This window comes from Equus asinus, unplaced genomic scaffold (assembly GCF_041296235.1).
Source record: "Equus asinus isolate D_3611 breed Donkey unplaced genomic scaffold, EquAss-T2T_v2 contig_193, whole genome shotgun sequence".
Lineage (NCBI taxonomy): Eukaryota > Metazoa > Chordata > Mammalia > Perissodactyla > Equidae > Equus > Equus asinus.
This window is the reverse complement of record NW_027224842.1, coordinates 1,128,347-1,148,519: the sequence shown is the minus strand read 5'-3', so window position 1 is coordinate 1,148,519 and position 20,173 is coordinate 1,128,347. Positions and strand designations below refer to the sequence as shown.

Below are 20,173 nucleotides of genomic sequence, written 5' to 3'. Positions count from 1 at the left end.
AACTTACCTTTGCCACTAGTCTTCAGGAGGGTCAGAGAAATATCTTGAAGACAGATGCCAACAGAGAGCCTACACACCCTGGCTCACTGGAATCCATCTACTCCTCAAAGTCCAGGGCAAATGCTCCCTCTGCGCTGAAGCTTCACTTCCAGTCAAAAGCACCTCTCCTTCCTTTGAACTCTGTCCTACTTATTAGCCACTTAACTTTTAATCCAAGGAAATCACGCTGGAAGACAGGTCTTATCTTCACTATAAGACTATAAATTCTGTGAAGCCAGGAACGCTATCTCCTACCTTTGTTTCTCTGACAGAACCTTGATCCAGCGCTCAATAGCTACTTAAAGTGATGTTTCTTAGAGCATGAGTGTCAAAAGTAACTTTAACTGGGTACGTGAGGGTGCCCATTAAATAACACTGAACCCTTCATTGAGACAGCTATTCTACTGACAGTTCTCATTCTTCTTTTCTTTTGAAAACAGAAAATACAGGCCTTAGGCTCAGAGCAAAGGCAGGCAACAATTTGTTAGCAGGAACTTAAGAATTATTTTGTTATAAACACACACACCCATTTTTTGGGTCACCTTCTGTTTGTTCCAAGTGATAACCAGTTTTTCATTTATGGGACTGATAGAAAGTTTCCTTTTATAATAAGTTAAATTTAAAAAGTGAGTTATTTAAGAAAAAATCAAGTCAATTTCAATAAAATATTGTTGGATGTGGCAAAAATTGGGGAGGCAGGATATGAATGATTGAAGTTTGGGAAGATTAAGGAATGCTATTTAGTAGACACACCAATTTTATTTTAACAGGTATGTTATGTCAATTACAAAAAATTACACCTAATTTTAGTAGCTAATTTTTCCTTCTGAAAGATGATTTCCCCCATATTGATTCGAGATAAAAATCAAACTCACCTGGAGAGTAGTCAGGGTTTCATCCAAAGACACTGGAGTAATTGTGCAGATAATGCGTGTTTTTGCATTTCCTCCCAAGGAATTCTGGAGAATTCGTGTTAATTTGCTATCTCGATAATTTATGAAACCACTTAGTGAGAGATGAGTTTGGGGAGAAAAAGAGTAAAACTTTTTATATAACAAAAGTGGTTTATTTTTAACGCAGAACCTTAAATTTGCTACAGTTTAAAAAATTCATTCTTTACTGGTTACTTGAGGCAGAGCAAAACTACTAACTAGAAAATATTTAAAATATAAAGTAAATTTAGTAGGTCACGGTCATACATATAAGAAGCAACGCATGCTCATAGAATCACAGAAGCTTTTGAACATACAGGGGTATCAGTACATTTATTTGAGTGTCACTGAAATATCATAATTTTCAACCTAATGAAAAACGTAAGCATTAATAGGTAAATGTACAATGGGACAAACTTACCCAACTTGTCCATCACTAAGTTTCTTGATCACTTGTCCCAAAATAAATAAGCTACGATTTATATTACAGCCTTCCTTGAGTCGCACACCTGCATTTATTAAATAAATAAGAAAACAAATTGGCCCCTGTACTAGATGATGAACTTATTTATCAGTAATTTATGGGAGAAATTAGAAATTGCAGGGTCAGATGCTACAGTCTGTGCTTCAAATTAGATCTGCGCCCACCTTTCCTCCCACTGCTGACAGGCGCCCTTCCCTTCCTCCCACCCATCACGTGAAGCAGAAAGGCTCTCACCCAAGAGAAACAGCTCGAAAAAGACGACTAAGAAAAGAATAAGAATGCAGGAAAGCCCATGTCTGCACCACGTCCTAAAAGAGCTCCTCGAACTCCTCAATTCAAATCTATTTTTCCAAACCTCCAATACAGGCAACTAATGACGTGCAACCAAGTTAGTTCCTAGAGGTTCACAACCAAAAGTCCTTATTTTTAAACTGTTAATATGCTCACATGTCTTAAACGGAAGTCTACTGAAAAAGGTTTCTCTCACTTTATTCTCCTTTCAACCAGTTCCTATCGCTCTAACCAAGAACTATTATTAGTTTATTCTTCTAGAGATTTTTAGAAATACAAGTTCATACGTATTAATTTTTCCCCTTTCTTCTTTACATAAATAGTAACATACTATACACACTATTTTGCACTTTGCTTTTTTCACTTGGCAATATATCATCTATCTTATTGGTAAACATTGGTCTTTTTCACTCTTTTTTACAGCATAGAATTCCATTGTATGGATGTATCAGAATTTATTTACCTAGCACCCTGCTGAGGGACATGCAGGTGTTCAATCTGCCATGTACACAAAAAATACTGCAACAAATCCTTCTGAACAGCAGTTATTGCACAGGTGCGTTATTCAGCTATTGCTGGAATACTGCTGTTTAACAAGCCAGCTTAAAGCAACAGGCATTTATTTCTTGTTCACAGGTCTGAGGATCCACTGGTGTGGTGGGTACAGGCCACACTCAGCTGAGTGTCTCTATGTCAGGCTGCAGGAAACTAACACAGAGAGAGGCCTGACATCTTTATGGTTCTGAAACTTCCCATCTAAGTATGCGTTTTCATTTGTCTCAGTGTTTGGTTACTTCTTTCAGGTCTGTTTTAAGGTTTTCCTTATTTTGGTCTTATACAATTTTTGTTGAGTTTCTTCCTAGGTATTATGCCTTTTAAGTCATTACTGCAAAGGGGGTCTTTTCGTACATTAAATATTCCAACCGGCTGTTGTGTTAGGAGGTGCTCATGTCTATAGATTAATTTTGTATCCTGCCACTTTTCTGAATTTCCTTACTGATTATGGTGTTCATGGGACTCTCAGGAGCTTTCCAACTATAAATCCTGTCAACGACAGAGTTTCATCTTTTTAACTAACGCTACAGCAGCACAAAGCAGATAATAAGCCAGATAAGGAAGCTGCTTTTTCTGTTAAAGACTTTTATCACAAAATTATCATTACTTTATTAGTCTCTAAAATGCATGGTGGCACTTTTACTCTGTTAAAGAACAGGAGGACTTTCAGACCAAAATATTTCATGAGTTTTCATTACCTTCAGCACCTGTTTGAGCAGCTCTTTCACTGCCTGCAAGATCAACCAAATTCTGCAGGAGATGAAAATAAACCTTTAGGAAGTGTAACTTGAAATAATAAAATCCAAAGTACTGGAAGAACATTTTTAACCCATGGTTTATCTGAACACCCCATCTGTTTCCTTGTTTCTCACCTCACTATTTAAGCCTTCCCTTGTCTGAGTCAAACTGAGCTCAACATCTTGTTCCTTCTTTATAATACCTCCTCTATAATGCTGCCAGAATAGGTTCACTTTCCTACACAAAGTTCGAAATCTTACCATGGTGAATACGATTCTTTATAATCCGGCACTTGTGTTGCTCTAGCCTCATTTCTGTCCATCAGTTACTCTTAACTCTGGCTGAACTACGGACTATGCCCTCCACACCATGCACAGCTACCCTTTGCCATTCCCTGTGTTTCGCTGATTCTGATGTTCTAGTCTGCCCCTACTCTTCCTTCACGACCAAAGGCAACTGCCACCTTCCCAGTGTAGCTTTGTCAACTTGATCCTTCCTTCCCTATACCGTGAATGAATTGACCTTTCAACGGTGTACCCAGAGGTCTTTATAGATATGACTGGTTATTATAGCACTTACTGTGTTGAGCTAGTTATTTGCGTCTCTGACCACACTGTAGCATCTTTAAAACCATGGGCTTTTCTTCCATTTCACAAATATTGTTGGAAAGAACTGACTGCCTGTCGTGCTGCAGGCAGCACGTTAGGTGCTAGGGATATGGCAGCGCAACAGGCAAATGAGGACCCTGCTCTCAGCTTATGTTCTGCACAGGGTGGGACTCGGGGAGGAGGAAGTTAGTGAGAGGAGAGAAAAAGACAAACAAATAAGAAACATAGCATGTTAAGCGTAATACAGACAATTTAAACAGAGTGTTAGAAGTGGGAAGAGGAAAGGACAGGACAGGCTCTTTGGGCAGGATGGCAGGGGAAGTCCCCCAATTCAGCTAAGATCTGGAAGGACGGAGAAGAGGGAGCCAGCCCTGCAAAGACCAAGGGAACCATACTCCAGATTAAAGAACAACCAGCACACCAGTCACAAAGCAGAAATGAGCTTGGTGTGTTCAAGAAATGGAAAGGGCAGTGTGGCAGAGTTGGTGAAGGAGAGATGGGACAAGATAGGGTACAGAAGCGGGTTTTTGGGATGCAATGGGAAGCCATTGGACGGCTTTGACAAGAGTGACATGCTTGACTGAACTTCCTCAAGGGTCACCTGGGCCCCTGGGGGGCAAACAGATTGGAGAGGGGCAAGACCGTAGCCAGGAGTCCAGTTAGGAGGCTGGGGCAGGAATGTGAATGGAGACAAGGCGGCCTGGACTAGGGAGGTTGCCATGGAGACAGTAAGTATGGAGGGATGTCTTCTTTACTCTTTTAATCTCAGAGCCCAGTCCTGGGCTCAGAACACTGTAAAGCCTCCGCAAATATTCTTAATGCATTAAAAGAAAGTCAAAGATTTAAATTATTTGTCTCTGTGGAGACCTCCAGTGATGAGCAGGTGATTACACACTTCTGCTTTGGAGTCCTGTCTCAGATACTTCTTTCTTTAAAACATTCAAAGAAGTCTCACCTTTCCTGTGTAGTATCTACCACAGATGGCCTAGATACATAATAAAGGGGTGAAGTGGTGGTGAAGGCAGCATGAACTTAGGTATAAAGATGGGAATAAGCATTAGTGTTCAAAGATACCAAGTGGCCCAACCTATCCTTAAGAGAGGAGTGCACATGGAACAGAAGGACATCAAGTTAGACTGGTTAAGAGTGGCCAGATCTTGTCCAAGGAAGTGACACGACACAAGCTTAGTGACATCAGAAATCTGCATAACAGACTGAAGAAGCAAAACCAGGTCATGGGGGCCAGGTCCAGGGGAATGATACAGTAATTCAAGAGATGAGGACTTGAGTATGACACCCATGGAATGCTAAAGGGTAGCATCAATAAAAAACGGGGATGACGGGACAAAAGAGAAGGCAGAAAAAGATGAGGTGAAACTGACTTGGGTTTCCAGCCTAGGTGACCAGGATAACACTGATAATACTGGAAAAAAGGAATATTCACCATGGTAGGAAGAAATAACTTGGTTTTAGACACACTAAAATTTGAGATATCAGTGAGACACACCATTATAACAATCTTTAGGAAGATATGAATTAGAACTCAGAGCTCTAGACAAAATAAATATATGGCTGTCATCAAAAGACAAATGTGAACCAAATGTCAGAGGGCAACGGGGAAGTAAGAAAGGCCACAGAACACGCCTGAGTTTTTGTTAGAAAGGTAGGGAAAAGAAGCCACAGAAGGGAACAGAGACGGAGCAGAGCTAAGAGAACCTGGATATTATTCTCCCAGAAAGGCCAGGAGACACTCAGAGACTCCCTCCAAAGAGCCAGAAAATGACTCTGGGGAAGACTTCTTTCCAAGAAGATACTTAGAGTGAGCGGGAGGCTGGAGGGCTGGACTTGATGATATCTAAGGTCGCCAGATAATAGAACATCAAAGAACACAAGAAAAGTCACCAAATGGATCACTGAATATGTCAAGAGTATTAAAGCTACATTATTAAGAGAAAAGTTAAAAATTGCAGTGAAATATCACAGGCCAGGTTTGGAAAACAAAACAGAAGTTAGGTTTTGTGGGGTTTTTTATTGTTAAACTGAAGAAAGAATAGGCTATTATAATAGACATTATACTGTGTAGTAAAATAACTGGGGTGAACTAGAATTAGATACTTGAGTGATTTTTCAAAATCTCAAAGTGAATAAACATATTATAGATTTACTCGTTTTTTCCCTGAAGTTTTCAAATAAAATAATCTTTATTTTTTAAAGATTGGCATCTGAGCTAACATCTGTTACCAATCTTCCCCCCCACTTCTTCTTTTCCCCAAAGCCCCCCAGCACACAGTTGTATATTCTAGTTGTAGTAGGTCCTTCTGGCTGTGCTATGTGGGACACCACCTCAGCGTGGCCTGATGAGCGGTGCTGGGTCCGCACCCAGGATCCAAAGTGGCGAAACCCCAGGCCTCCAAAGCAGCATGTGAACTCAACCTCTTGGCCACGGGGCCAGCTCCCAAACAGAATAATCTTAAATCGTATCCCACATCAAGCTAAAGAATTTAGGTCCTGAAGACAGAGAATAAAGTAATAATGGTAAGGAATAGGAAGGAAGCACAAAAACAGAGAGAATTGATACAGCGCAGCAAGAAGGAAATGGGAGGTTTACTTATGTGGTAAGGAGTGTTTGCATAATGCTTATGTTCACTCATTCAACAAACAGGTATTGAATATAAACTACATACGATGTGTTGGGGCTATAAAGATGAATTAGACATTACTCTTCCCTTCAAGCGATTTACAGTCTAAAACATTGTGCTCATGGACGGGGTGGGTGGAGCAAAATGGCGGGGTGAGGTGACCTGGGACTCGCTCCCCTCCAAACTACAACAAAGGACTGAAAAAAAACTGAATTTCAGCTAATAAACCTAATGCCAGGAGATCAGAGACCTAGAGTATCAAAAAGACGGAGGACAGAGACCCTGCTGCTGGCCTCAGAGGAGCTGGAACAGGGTAGGAGAGAACTTCGCTCCCTCCCCTAGAGTCTGGGATCACTGCCGCAGGTGAGGGAAGGAGTGGGGGAGGGGCCACGTGACCGGGGGATTGCCCAGGACTCCTGCCGCCGGTATAGTGGAAACCCGCTGATGGGGGAAAGCTTCCGTGTGTGGGGACCCCATAAACCCAGGGCCTCAGGAGACCAGAAAACAGAACTGATCCAAATCCAGATCGGCGAGCCAGAAAAACAGCCCCTCCCCCTGGCAAACAATGCTGGGTGCTGCCATCTTGTCCGAAGGCGGAGAGCTCAAAACACGCGGCTCTCAACCCCCATATAGTGGCAACAGGCTGTAACTGCAACTCAATTCTACCACCATGTGAAAAAACCGCTCCTCTACCATCCAGCAATTTATAAAAGCTCCAGACCAGAAGGAAAACAATAAAAACACAGAATTAAGTCCTGAGAACTTAGAAATAGGTAAACTAAGTGAAAATGAGTTCAGAGCAGCTATAATCAAAAAACCCAATGAGATAGAGAGAAAGATAGAGAAACAAGCCAACGAGTTCTGGAGTTACTTCACAAAAGAGATTGAAATTATAAAGAAGAATCAAACAGAATAACTAGAGATGAAAAACACAATGGACCAGATAAAACAGAATACGGACTCCCTGAATGCCTGTGTAGACACCAGAGAGGAGCAAATTAGCATAATTGAAGATATACAGGCCGAATGGCTCCAGACAGAGGAAGAAAGAGAACTAAGAGTTAAAAAAAATGAGGAAAATCTCTGAGAGATAGCGGATTCAATGAGAAGAAAGAATTTATGGATAATAGGAATTCCCAAGAACGTGGAAAAGGAAAATGGAGCAGAAAGTGTTCTTAATGAAATTATAGAAGAGAACTACCCAAATCTAGGGATTGAGGGAGAAATGTGTGTAGAGGAAGCTTTCAGATCTCCTAGATTTGTCAATGTGAAAAGACCTACTGCAAGGCATATAGTAGTACAAATGGCAAAAATGAAAGACAAAGAAAGAATACTCAGGGCAGCAAGACAGAAGTAAATAACCTACAAAGGAACTCCTATCAGACTTTCAGCAGATTTCTCTGCAGAAACTTTACAAGCTAGGAGAGAATGGAGTGACATATTCAAAACTTTAAAAGATAAAAATCTTTAGCCAAGAATACTCTATCCAGCAAGAATATCCTTCAGATGTGAGGGAGAAATTAAATCTTTTCCAGACAAACAAAAGTTAAGGGAATTTGTAACCAAAAGTCCTCCACTACAAGAAATCCTCAAGAAGGCTCTCATACCTGAAAAAAGAAAAAAGGGAGAAAGGGGACACAATCCACAGAGTAGGGAGACAGATAAATAGAACCAGAATAGGATAGCAAATATTCACCTATAGCATTAGGACAAAGGTAAGGAAACTACCAAAGCAAAGTGGATCTTATCACTCTAACTACAAACTCATAACACGAGTTGGAATAAGAAATGAAAATAACGGGGCTGGCCCTATGGCCAAGTGGTTAAGTTCACGCGCTCTGCTGCAGGCAGCCCAGTGTTTTGTTGGTTCAAATTCTGGGCGCAGACATGGCACTGCTCATCAAATCACGCTGAGGCAGCGTCCCACATGCCACAACTAGAAGGACCCACAACGAAGAATATACAACTATGTACTGGGGGGCTTTGGGGAGAAAAAGGAAAAAAATAAAATCTTAAAAAAAAAAGAAATGAAAATAATAATTTAGGAGGGGAAGAGCAAAGGGACTAAATTAGTCTAGGCCAAGTAAGTAAGAGACCACCAGAGAATAGACTATATTATACACGAGATTCAAAATACAAACTTCAGGGTAGACACTAAACTAAAAAACACAACAAAGCCACAAAACATAAATAAGGAAAAAGCTAAGAAACCCAGCATAAGAAAGTGCAGTATTAAATGGGTAGGCTAAAGCACACAGGAAGACAAACACAGGAAAACCAGATAACGAGCAACAGATTGACAGCATTAAGTCCACATGAATCAATAATCACTCTCAATGTAAATGGACTGAACTCTCCAATAAAAAGACACAGAGTGGCAAAATGAATTAAAGAACAAGATCCAACAATTTGTTGCCTCCAGGAAACACACCTCAGCCTCAAGGACAAACACAGGTTCAGAGTGAAAGGGTGGAGGACAATACTTCAAGCTAATAGCAAGCAAAAAAAAACCAGGTGTTGCAATTCCTATATCAGACAAAGCAGATTTCAAAATAAGACAGGTAAAGAGAGACACAGAGGGACAATATATAATGATCAAAGGGACACTTCATGAAGAAGAAATAACACTTATAAATATCTATGCACCCAACACAGGAGCACCAAGATTCATAAAGCAACTATTAACAGACCTAAAGGAAGATGTTAAAAACAACACAATAATAGTAGGGGACCTCAACACCCCACTCACATCAATGGACAGATCATCCAGACAGAAAATCAACAAGGAAATAGTGGAGCTAAATGAAAAAACAATTGGGCTTAATAGACATATATAGATCACTTCATCCTAAAACAGCAGAATACACATTCTTCTCAAGTGCAAATGGAATATTCTCAAGGATAGACCATATGTTGCCAAACAAGGCAAGCCTCTACAAATTTAAAAAAAATTGAAATAATAACAAGCATCTTCTCCGATCATAATGCTATAAGGCTAGAAATTAATTAGAAGAAAAAAGCTGAGAAAGGCACAAAGATGTGGAGCCTAAACAATACACTACTGAACAAGCAATGGATCGTTGAAGAAATTAAAGAAGAAAAAATACCTAGAAACAAATGAAAATGATAACATGCCATACAAACTCATATGGGATACAGCAAAAGCTGTGTTAAGAGGAAAATTGACTGCAATACAGGCACATCTTAACAAACAAGAAAAATCCCAAATAAGCAATCTTAAACTACACCTAACTGAACTAGAGAAAGAAGAACAAAGCCCAAAGTCAGCAGAAGGAGAGAAATAATAAAAATCAGAGCAGAAATAAATACTATTGAAACAAAAAAAGCAGTAGAAAGGATCAACGAAACAAAGAGTTGGTTCTTTGAGAAGATAAATAAAATTGACAAACCCCTAGCCAGACTTACAAATAAAAAACGGGAGAAAGCTCAAATAAACAAAAGCAGAAATGAAAGAGGAGAAATAACAACAGACTCTGCAGAAATACAACGGATTATAAGAGAATACTATGAAAAACTCTATGCTAACAGAATGGATAACCTAGAGGAAATGGATAAATTCTTAGACTCCTACAATCTCCCAAAGCTCACTCAAGAAGAGGCAGGCAATTTGAACAGACCAATCACAAGGCAAGAGATTGAAACAGCAATCAAAAACATCCCAAAGAATAAAACCCCAGGACCAGATGGCTTTCCTGGGGAATTCTACCAAACTTTCAGAGAGGATTTAATACCTATCCTTTTCAAGCTATTCCAAAAAATTAGGGAGGATGGAACACTTCCTAACACATTCTATGAGGCCAATATCACGCTGATACCAAAGCCTGACAAGGACACCATGAAAAAAGAGAACTGCAGGCCAATATCACTGATGAACATAGATGCAAAAATTCTAAACAAAATTTTGGCAACCCGAATTCAGCAATTCATCAAAAGGATCATACATCATGATCAGGTGGGATTCATACCAGGGACACAGGGATGGTTCAACATCCGCAAATCAATCAACGTGATACACCACATCAACAAACTGAGGAATAAAAACCACATGATCATCTCAATAGATGCAGAGAAGGCATTTGACAAGATCCAACAGCCATTTATGATAAAAACTCTGAACAAAATGGGCATAGAAGGGAACTATCTCAACATAATAAAGGCCATATATGACAAACCCACAGCCAACATCATACTCAATGGGCAAAAACTGAGCACCATCCCCATGAAAACAGGACGAGACATGTATCATCACTTATTTAACACAGTACTGTACACACTTATTTAACACAGTACTGGAAGTCCTGGCCAGAGCAATCAGGCAAGACAAAGGAATAAAAGGAATCCAAATAGGGAGGGAAGAAGTGAAACTCTCGCTGTTTGCAGATGACATGATCTTATATATAGAAAACCCCAAAGAATCCATTGGAAAACTCTTAGAATTAATCAACAACTACAGCAAAGTTGCAGGGTATAAAACCAATTTGCATAAATCAGTAGCATTTCCATATTCTAACAACGAACTAACAGAAAAAGAACTCAAGAACACAATACCATTCACAAAAGCAACAAAAAGAATAAAATACCTTAGGGTAAATTTAACTAAGGAAGTGAAGGACCTATATAATGAAAATTACAAGGCCTTTTTGAGAGAATTGGATGACGACATAAGGAGATGGAAAGACATTCCATGTACATGGATTGGAAGAATAAACATCGTTAGAATGTCCGTTCTACCTAAAGCAATCTACAGATTCAACACCATCCCAATCAGAATCCCAATGACATTCTTTACAGAATTAGAACAAAGAATCCTAAAATTTATATGGGGCAACAAAAGACCCCAAATTGCTCAAGCAATCCTGAGAAAAAAGAACAAAACGGGAGGCATTACAATCCCTGACTTCAAAACTTACCACAAAGCTACAGTAATCAAAACAGCATGGTACTGGTACAAAAACAGGTGCACAGATCAATGGAACAGAATTGAAAGCCCAGAAATAAAACCATACACCTATGGACAGCTTATCTTCGACAAAGGAGCAGAGTGCATACAATGGAGAAAAGAAAGTCTTTTCAACAAATGGTGCTGGGAAAACTGGAAAGCCATATGTAGAAGAATGAAAATTGACCATTCTTTTTCACCATTCACCAAAATAAACTCAAAATGGATCAAAGACCTAAAGGTGACACCTGAAACCAGAAGGCTTCTGGAAGAAAACGTAGGCAGTACGCTCTTTGACATCAGTATTAAAAGGATCTTTTCGGACACCGTGTCTACTCAGAGAAGGGAAACAATAGAAAGAATAAACAAATGGGACTTCATTAGACTAAAGAGCTTCTTCAAGGCAAATGAAAACAGGATTGAAACAAAAAAACAACCCACTAACTGGGAAAAAATATTTGCAAGTCATATACCTGACAAAGGCTTAATATCCATAATATATAAAGAACTCTCACAACTCAACAACAAAAAATCAAACAACCCGATCAAAAAATGGGCTGGAGACATGAACAGACATTTCTCCAAAGAAGATATACGGATGGCCAATAGGCACATGAAAAGATGCTCATCATCACTGATCATCAGGGAAATGCAAATCAAAACTACACTAAGATATCACCTTACACCCATTAGAATGACAAAAATATCTAAATCTAATATTAACAAATGTTGGAGAGGTTGTGGAGAGAATGGAACCCTCATACACTGCTGGTGGGAATGCAAACTAGGGCAGCCACTATGGAAAACAGTATGGAGATTCCTCAAAAAATTAAAAATGGAACTACCATACGATCCAGCCATTCCACTACTGGATATCTATCCAAAGAGCTTGAAGTCAGCAATTCCAAAAGTCCTATGCACCCCAATGTTCACTGCAGCATTATTTACAATAGCCAAGATATGGAAGCAACCTAAGTGCCCATCAACAGATGAATGGATAAAGAAGATGTGGTATATATATATACAATGGAATACTACTCAGATGCAAAACAGAACAAAATCATTCCATTTGCAACAACATGGATGGACCTTGAGGGAATTATGTTAAGTGAAATAAGCCAGTTAGAGAAGGATAATCTCTGATTCACTCCACTCACATGAGGAATTTAAAAATGTAGACAAAGAGACCAGATTAGTGGCCACCAGGGGAAAGGGGGGGTGGGGGGTGGGCACAAAGGGTGAAGTGGTGCACCTACAACACGAATGACAAACAGTAATGTACAACTGAAATTTCACAAGATTGTAACCTATCATTAACTCAATAAAAAATAAATAAATAAATTCAACCCACCATTTGGGAGAAAAATTGCAATTAAGGGGGAACAAAAAGTCCCAGTATCTACGGACTGTTAAAATTAAATGATAAGAAAGACCACAATGGTTTCTCCTGTTGCAATAAATTCTTCAGATCTGTAGAATGCCGCAAACCCCCTCAATTCATTTTAATTTGCTTTCACTGACACGCATGTCCAACAGAACAGTAAGAAAAAAGAAAAAGAAAGAAAGAAACTACCTTGGGGGAAAAATAAAGTTTATTGGAAGAAACACTCCATTTGAAAACAAAAAGAAACTCTGGGTGAATCAGCATATGATCCAACACAACTTGGAGGATGCATGGGAAGGCCTGTGCTGTAAACCAAAGAGAGTGCCATCTACAGAATGCATACTTTGAATACATCGTCAACAGTGGCAACATTTCCATCGGTTAAATAAATGTAATTTTTTTTCATTAAAAAAAATAAAAACCATAAAACATTGTGCTCATAATATAAAACGTATTTTTTTATTGTACTTAAGAACGAACTTGAATATGTGATTTATTTTTTAACCATCCCATCTAGGTTTCTGTTGATCTCACAAGTCTCAATTCTACTGGCTGAGACTAAGTTAAAAAAAAATCACCAAATTCCAAGATTACTTTAAGTTTTAAATGTAGATTGGAAAAAAAAACCCAAATCCTCTTTCGTTACTGGTTAGGAAAGGCATCAACTCCTACAACCATTACATCTAAATTTTAGGAGATGGCAGCCATAACATAACAGGAAGAAAGACCCCCGAATTTTTCCTATATTTTAACTAGTTATCTCATGCTACCGATAAGAATAAACTACCAATTTATAGATGTTTTTCCCTATTTAGTTAACAGTTCTTATGAAACCAAACATCCAGCAGCTGAATTAAATTTTGCTTTGGCCCATAGAGTACATTAGCAGGGTTTACCAATACTCACCAAATGGGACACCTTGACAGATCCTTCACAATTAGAGGGTTCACCTTTCTCTCTACTTTCCAAAATCTAGACAGAAAAGGCAACTTGTAGAAAAATTAGTGTCTTCTTAATTGGAAAGACCAAGTAGAGAGAGAATTACCCACCATCCTAAAAATGGTATGAGAACGACTGCTCCTTTGATTCATCTTTGTGATTCCATAGTGTCTGTTCTCTGTAAAAATGAGTCATATTTCAGCGGCATATATTAAAATCCAAAGAAAAACATTAACTTTTACTGTAGCTTAAAAGTGAAAAGTGTGATTTGAAGCCTAAATACATTCAAGTGAATAGTTTTTACTATTCTACAAGTGTTTTGAGGAAATACAGCATAAAGTCTTACTTTCTCCCTTTGTGATCCACTTCAAAGCCATTTCTGGTGTATAAACAACTTCTTCTGTGAGATCAGCCACATATACATTCCTCTGAAACAAGGTTAATGATGGGAAGAGTAGAGAAATAGAAGTCACTTAAAAGTGTGCATCTCAAGAGAAGGTGCAAACTATTACAGAATTAATTTGTAGAAGTTAAAAGTAGAAAATGGAGAATATTACTCTGTATAAAAATAAGAAGTAAATCTATGATATTTACAATTTATATCCTATACCAAAGCACACCAAATTCTAACCTGATACTTCCATCTTGTTCTTTTGAGGCCCTTACACAAAAATATTACAACTGTCAATATTTCAAAATGATACACATCACTTAAAAGATGATCTCATAAACATTTAAGAAAGAAAACAAAAAACAAATCACAGAAACAGGAGACATTTTAAAAAATAATGGAAAGTAAAGGTTAATGTTCATGAACTATAATCCCAATAAGTAACTGTATTGTTTGAGCCACTGTTACTCACATTGAAGTCTTCCCGAATTATCAAAGGCTTCATTTTTTGAGTGTCACAGAGTAAGTCTGTAATGGTTTCATTGTATATCTCCATGTAAGACACACGTAAGAGAAATTCCCTATCAGGAAACTAGGGGAAAACATATGTAAAAACATCAGAGATCACCCAGTTATGAAAACCTAATACTGAATGTTGATGTGCTCATAATAAACATTAAAATATTCTTTGAGAAGTTATCTTTGTAAAACAAACAAAAAAAATCCTATGGTTCTATATTGACAAAAGTAAACACAAAAATATAAAAGCATTGGGGCTGGCCCCGTGGCCGAGTGGTTAAGTTCGCGTGCTCCGCTGCAGGCGGCCCAGTGTTTCGTTAGTTCGAATCCTGGGCGCAGACATGGCACTGCTCATCAGACCACGCTGAGGCAGCATCCCACATGCCACAACTAGAAGAACCCACAACGAAGAATACACAACTATGTACTGGGGGGCTTTGGGGAGAAAAAGGAAAAAATAAAATCTTTAAAAAAAAAAAAAGAAATATAAAAGCATTGTTTCAGAAATAATGAAAAGTATGGCATCATAAAATTCGAAGAAGAGGGTGCCCAGTCCAACTCTCTAAGCTTAAAATAAAACCCTACAAACAGATGTTCAAATAAGAACATTAAAAATCATTAAAACAGTAAGGAAAAAACAAATTGAAAACCCGCCTTAACTGATTAGGTTGCCTATCCTGGTCTTCTCACCACATCTACCCTCTCCTGCTCCTGAACGATCACGGACAGCTCCTCAAAGGCAGGGTTAAGATTTCTTGTTCCTCAATGCCTGCTTTGTGACAGGAGCAGCACTGCTTCAGGATTCAAGGGAAAGAATGAAAGGACTCTAAGCTCTAAAGCAAGGCTGTGGGGAAAGCAAATGTACGCTATGCCTTTCTTCCTTCCCCGTGGATAATCGAAAGAGAACTGTAAACCTGCTTCCTTCCACCATGACAAGAGGTGACTGCTTTTACCCGTATGTACCGGAAATTTGGCTATTTACCTTCTTAATTTTTTGGAAAATGTCATGAATTGCCCTGGGTATTACTCCCAAATAATCTTTTGAACCCATCATGGTATATGTTTTTCCTGAAGCAGTCTGCCCATAGGCAAATACAGTACCTGGGGACACAAAAACACACACACACAAAGATTGAAAAAGCATCGAGAGTATGTAAAACTATCAATACCGTTGAACACACACCCAAGACTAAATAAAACGTTTCTGCAGTGGATACAAACCATTGTAGCCTTGTATGGCAGAATCTATGATTGGTACTGTGATTTCCTCATACACATTTTTAGTAGATTCATCACTGTCAAAGACACGATCTAAAAAAAAAACCACACAAGTTAAACTAAACAAATCAACTGTGTTTTCACTTTGAATTAGTAGCTGCCCAAAGAAATAAAATTGTCAGGATATGGTATGATAAAATATTTAACTCACAATATTTTCTTCAACTTATTGGTCCTCTGAAAATACACTTCTCTATAAAGTAAAATGTGCTGGTTCTCACACAAAAAAACACAAGTCAGCTATCTTATGTGCTTTCAAGAGGCAGTGAGGCATAGTGGCTGAACCTGGGGATCTGGAATCAGACTGCCTGCAAATCCTGGTTCTGTCACTTACAAGGTATGTGACCTCGGGCAACGTGGATGATGTCTCTGTGCCTCACTTCCCTAACCTGTAAAGTGAATATATATTATCTTCCTTAAGAGAATTACTGTGAACATATGGTTAATACTTAGGAAATGCAAACTATTACTATTCTTTGAGAAATTTTAGTGTTTATAACATATCTAGCAAGAAGGCCTGGCTCAAACTAAACCAAGAAACACAGACAATTGGAAGAAAAGCACCGAGCCAAGCTGAAGTGTTACAGAGAACAGCTGGTTGGCTGGCTGCTGAGGGCTGGGGGTAGGTAGCATTTGCCATGATGAATCCACCAGTCCAGGATGTGGTCTCTCCTTTGTTGGTGCATCAAAAATGGACCACTCTCTCAGTGGTGGGCTCACATTAGAAAGCCCCCAAGAAATGGATTTGTCAGTCAGGAGGGAAATGTATCAACTGTCTTGAGAAATTCAGTGCTCACACGGCTTGCACCATGACCAACATCTGCACTTGCAGGTAGAACCCTATGGAAAACCAAAGTGCCATCTGAATGCTGCCAGGGGTCAGGAGTTCAGGGCAAGGAGAGATGGCAGGATGATTCAAATCTTAATACCAGCTGCTTTAGACAGGTAGGTGAGTCCAAACCCCTTGTGAGCATACACAGCTACTGAGAACCTGCAGCACTTGAGTCAGAATGCCTGTGTATCCCTTGTTCTTGGTTTTATCATCTCTGGAACATACTGTTCTACCTTTTAAAAATTTATGTTGATACTATCAAATAGTCCTTTACCAGGAATCATTTTCTATTCTATACATCTTTACTCTAAAGGCTTAGATATTGGCTTTCTAGCATAACACTAAGTCAACAACCTAATCACTCTCACTCCTAAGGTTGTTGAGGGGACCTTACTGTGCTTTGTGGTGCCTACGTGGCAGCATGGCAGTGTGGCTGGAACACAGATCTGACTCCTCCATTTGCTGGCTGTGTGATTTGCATTTCAGTTCCTCATTAAAATGGGAAGGTACCTATCACATGGGCTTGTTAGGAGGATTAAATGAGTTAATATATATGAGGTGCTTAGAACAGTGTCCGGCACATGGTCAGCACTATACAGAATGTGCTAAATCAATACACAAATCAGCCTGGCCAACCTTGAGGGCCTCCAAGTCCTTTTGCCCTAGCTAGCTCTCGCTCATCCTACAGGTGCCGGGTACCTAAGCTAGTTAGATCCCCTGCTAGAAACTCCCACAAAGCCATGTCATCATAAGTGTAATTAGTAGTCTAAAGTCTTTCTTCCCACCATATGACAAGCTCCACAAAAGGGGCAGTAGGTACCCGCTGTATTCTAGCCAAGAAGGAATATCTTCACTATTTATTCTTTAAAGAGTTTTCTTGAAAATAATTGTGGAAAGAATATACCTAACTGAAAGATCTTAAAGATGACTTGACATTAAGCAACATATTTTGGGCTTACGGAGTCTTAGGCCACAAATACACTAATGAATAAGAGGAAAAATGTTAGTTTCAGTCATAAGGCATTATGACTATAACTGTGTTTTAAACATCAATTCATTATCTTACTTATCATAAAGGATGGATGAGCAATTTTTCAAATCTTCCACTGAAGCAGTTTACAGACGGCTTAGTCTTATCTTTAATGTCAAATCCAGTATTCTGGATAAGCCTTTTGTACTCTTAAAAGGAAAAGGATAATATGTTTACTTTTGATGCTATTATAAGCTTACCAAAATTGAAGGATTTACTTCCATCAACTTGATAAATAGCATTATTGTCAGTTTTCCAGTAAACTTGCGTATCTTCTCCAAGAGCTTCTTCTCTAAAAGAATAAAAACAGTGCATTTTATAACTAGTTTTGAAGTCTGTTATATGAAAGATAATTTAAAAGATTTCGTCTTCTGAAGAATATTTTAAAGGATGGTAATGACCTATACTATAATTGGGAGAAATGTGGAAAGTCCACCTTTAAGGGGTCACCACTTTTCAATGGGGCTTCCCTGACCTCCTGCCCTCTCACCGGAGCGTCCCTGGGAAGGTCTTCACGCCCTTCCCCCACCCAGCACTGTATGCTGAAAAGATACATTCAAACGCAACTCCGATTATCCTTCTTGCTTAACATCTTTCAAAACCATCCGAAATCCTCAACACACGGCACGTGAGACTTCGATCATGTTTATTTCTCTCTTCAACCTTTGCTTCCTCTGACTTCCTATATACACCCTAACTCAAGACAAATCAACTATCTGAAGGTTCCCCCAAGAGAAGAGATTTAATCCCTCTGTGCCTGGAATACCCCGACTTCCGTTTCCATCAAGTAACGTAACTATTCTTTCTCCCTGAAAAGTGTCAGGACTTTCCTGACACCAGCCCTGCCCGTCTCCCACGCCGTCATCTCGCTGTGGGGCTAATGACCCCTCCGGCACACTCCCCACCTGCCCGTCACAGCACCTGTCACAGTGTCGTGATGGTTTTGTTCCGGAGCTGTCTTCTAACGCATTAGATAATGAGCTCCTAGACAAGAGGGAAGTCCTCGTCTTGATATTCCCCTTTATTTAACACAGTAACATTTAACACATATTTCTCAAATGCAAAAATGTGTTAGTATTCTGAGGGAGGAGCAGAGACTAGAGAAGCAAACAGACATCATTTCTTGCCCTTCCTGCTCTCTCTATAGGGTTCATGACCTCTGTGTCTCCTCCTCTAGAATGTAAGATCCACGGAGCAACGACGGTAGTGTCTACACTGTACCAAAAGGAAAGAATTCCAAATGGGCGAATATCAGGCTCGCAGCGTCCTGAACGCTGAGCCAGCCGCCGCCGAAGCGAAGCCTGGGCGCAGCGAGCAGCCTGGGCCTCGCGCCCCGGGACACCGGGCGGCAGGGCCAGCGGCCAGCACGCAGGGAGCCGGCTGCGCAGCGTCGAGAGAAGCCCCGGCCGGCCCGTCTCTCGCCCGGGCCGGGACCGCGCACCAAGGGCGAGCGGCCGAGCTGCCGACGGCCTACCTGCTGTTGAGCGGCCGCAGGCGCACGCACACGGCCACCGCCGCCTCCTCCGCCATCCCGCCGAGCGCCGGCCGGCTAGACGCCCGCGCCGCCTTAAAGGTCAAAATTTCCGCGACGCCGCGTCTGATTGGGCGGCGGCCCCGTGGCGTCACGCGTCGTCCCCTGCGTCCCCGGACGCTCGCCGCGGGGGAGGCGCGTTTCCAGCGTCTGGAGCAGAGGCGGCCACGGGGCGCGGAGGGCGGCTGTCCTGGCGGCAGCGGGGACGACGGCCGTCTGCTGGAAGCCTCTGGAGGGCGGGCAGCCGGTACGAACGCCGTCCTTCGCCCACCCTTGAAGACTTCGCAATCGGTGGGAAAACACGGCAGAGAAATTTTTTCCACAATCAAAAGAGAATTACCACCTTTAAACAGTCATACTTTTTCCTGTTTTAATCTAAAAGCCTTTAAAACGACAAGAGTTGAAAGTTACTACCCAGCCCAGAAACAAAAGAATCTTGTGCTCCTTAGAAACTGTGAGTTTTAGGTTTTTCCTCTTTCTTTTTGTTTGAACTCCTGTTCCCATTGGCTGTAAGTTCCTAAAAGGTTGACTTAGGAAAAGAATTATTGAAGAGTGGAAAAACTCACTTAGTAATGAGCTCAAACTTTTATTAGCGAAAGTGGAAAAGTGATTCTGAATTCTTTCCCAGAAATAGTGCTTGGTTTTCCTTTGTTTTAAATATGTATCCCAGTAAAGTATTAACATTTTCTTTAGGCAATTTCATTTCCTTTCAGTCCTTTTCTTAGTTGATTTAAGAAGCATCAAGAATTATCTCCTTTCTCTCACCAAAAACATGACCTGCAGTTGCTAATAATTGTTCGTTGTTTAGGAGTAGAAAACACTATTGATTTAATAAAACTATTTTGGAAGGTAATTCGGCAATATCAAAAAATGGAAGGCGCATGTACCCTTTATGCGAGCAATTCTGCTTTTAAGAATGTATACATATATTTGAATGACTGTGCAAGGACATGTATATCAGGCTATCAGTTGCGGCATTGTTGACAGTAGCAAATGACTGAAAACACATTAAATGCCAATAAA

At 40.0% G+C, this 20,173-nt stretch overlaps 1 pseudogene; it reads right to left on the bottom strand.

The window, feature by feature from the left end:
- LOC139043187 (centromere-associated protein E-like) overlaps positions 1-19,237 on the bottom strand; it is an 84,464-nt pseudogene extending 65,227 nt beyond the window's left edge.
- Between the last annotated feature and the right edge of the window lie 936 nt (positions 19,238-20,173).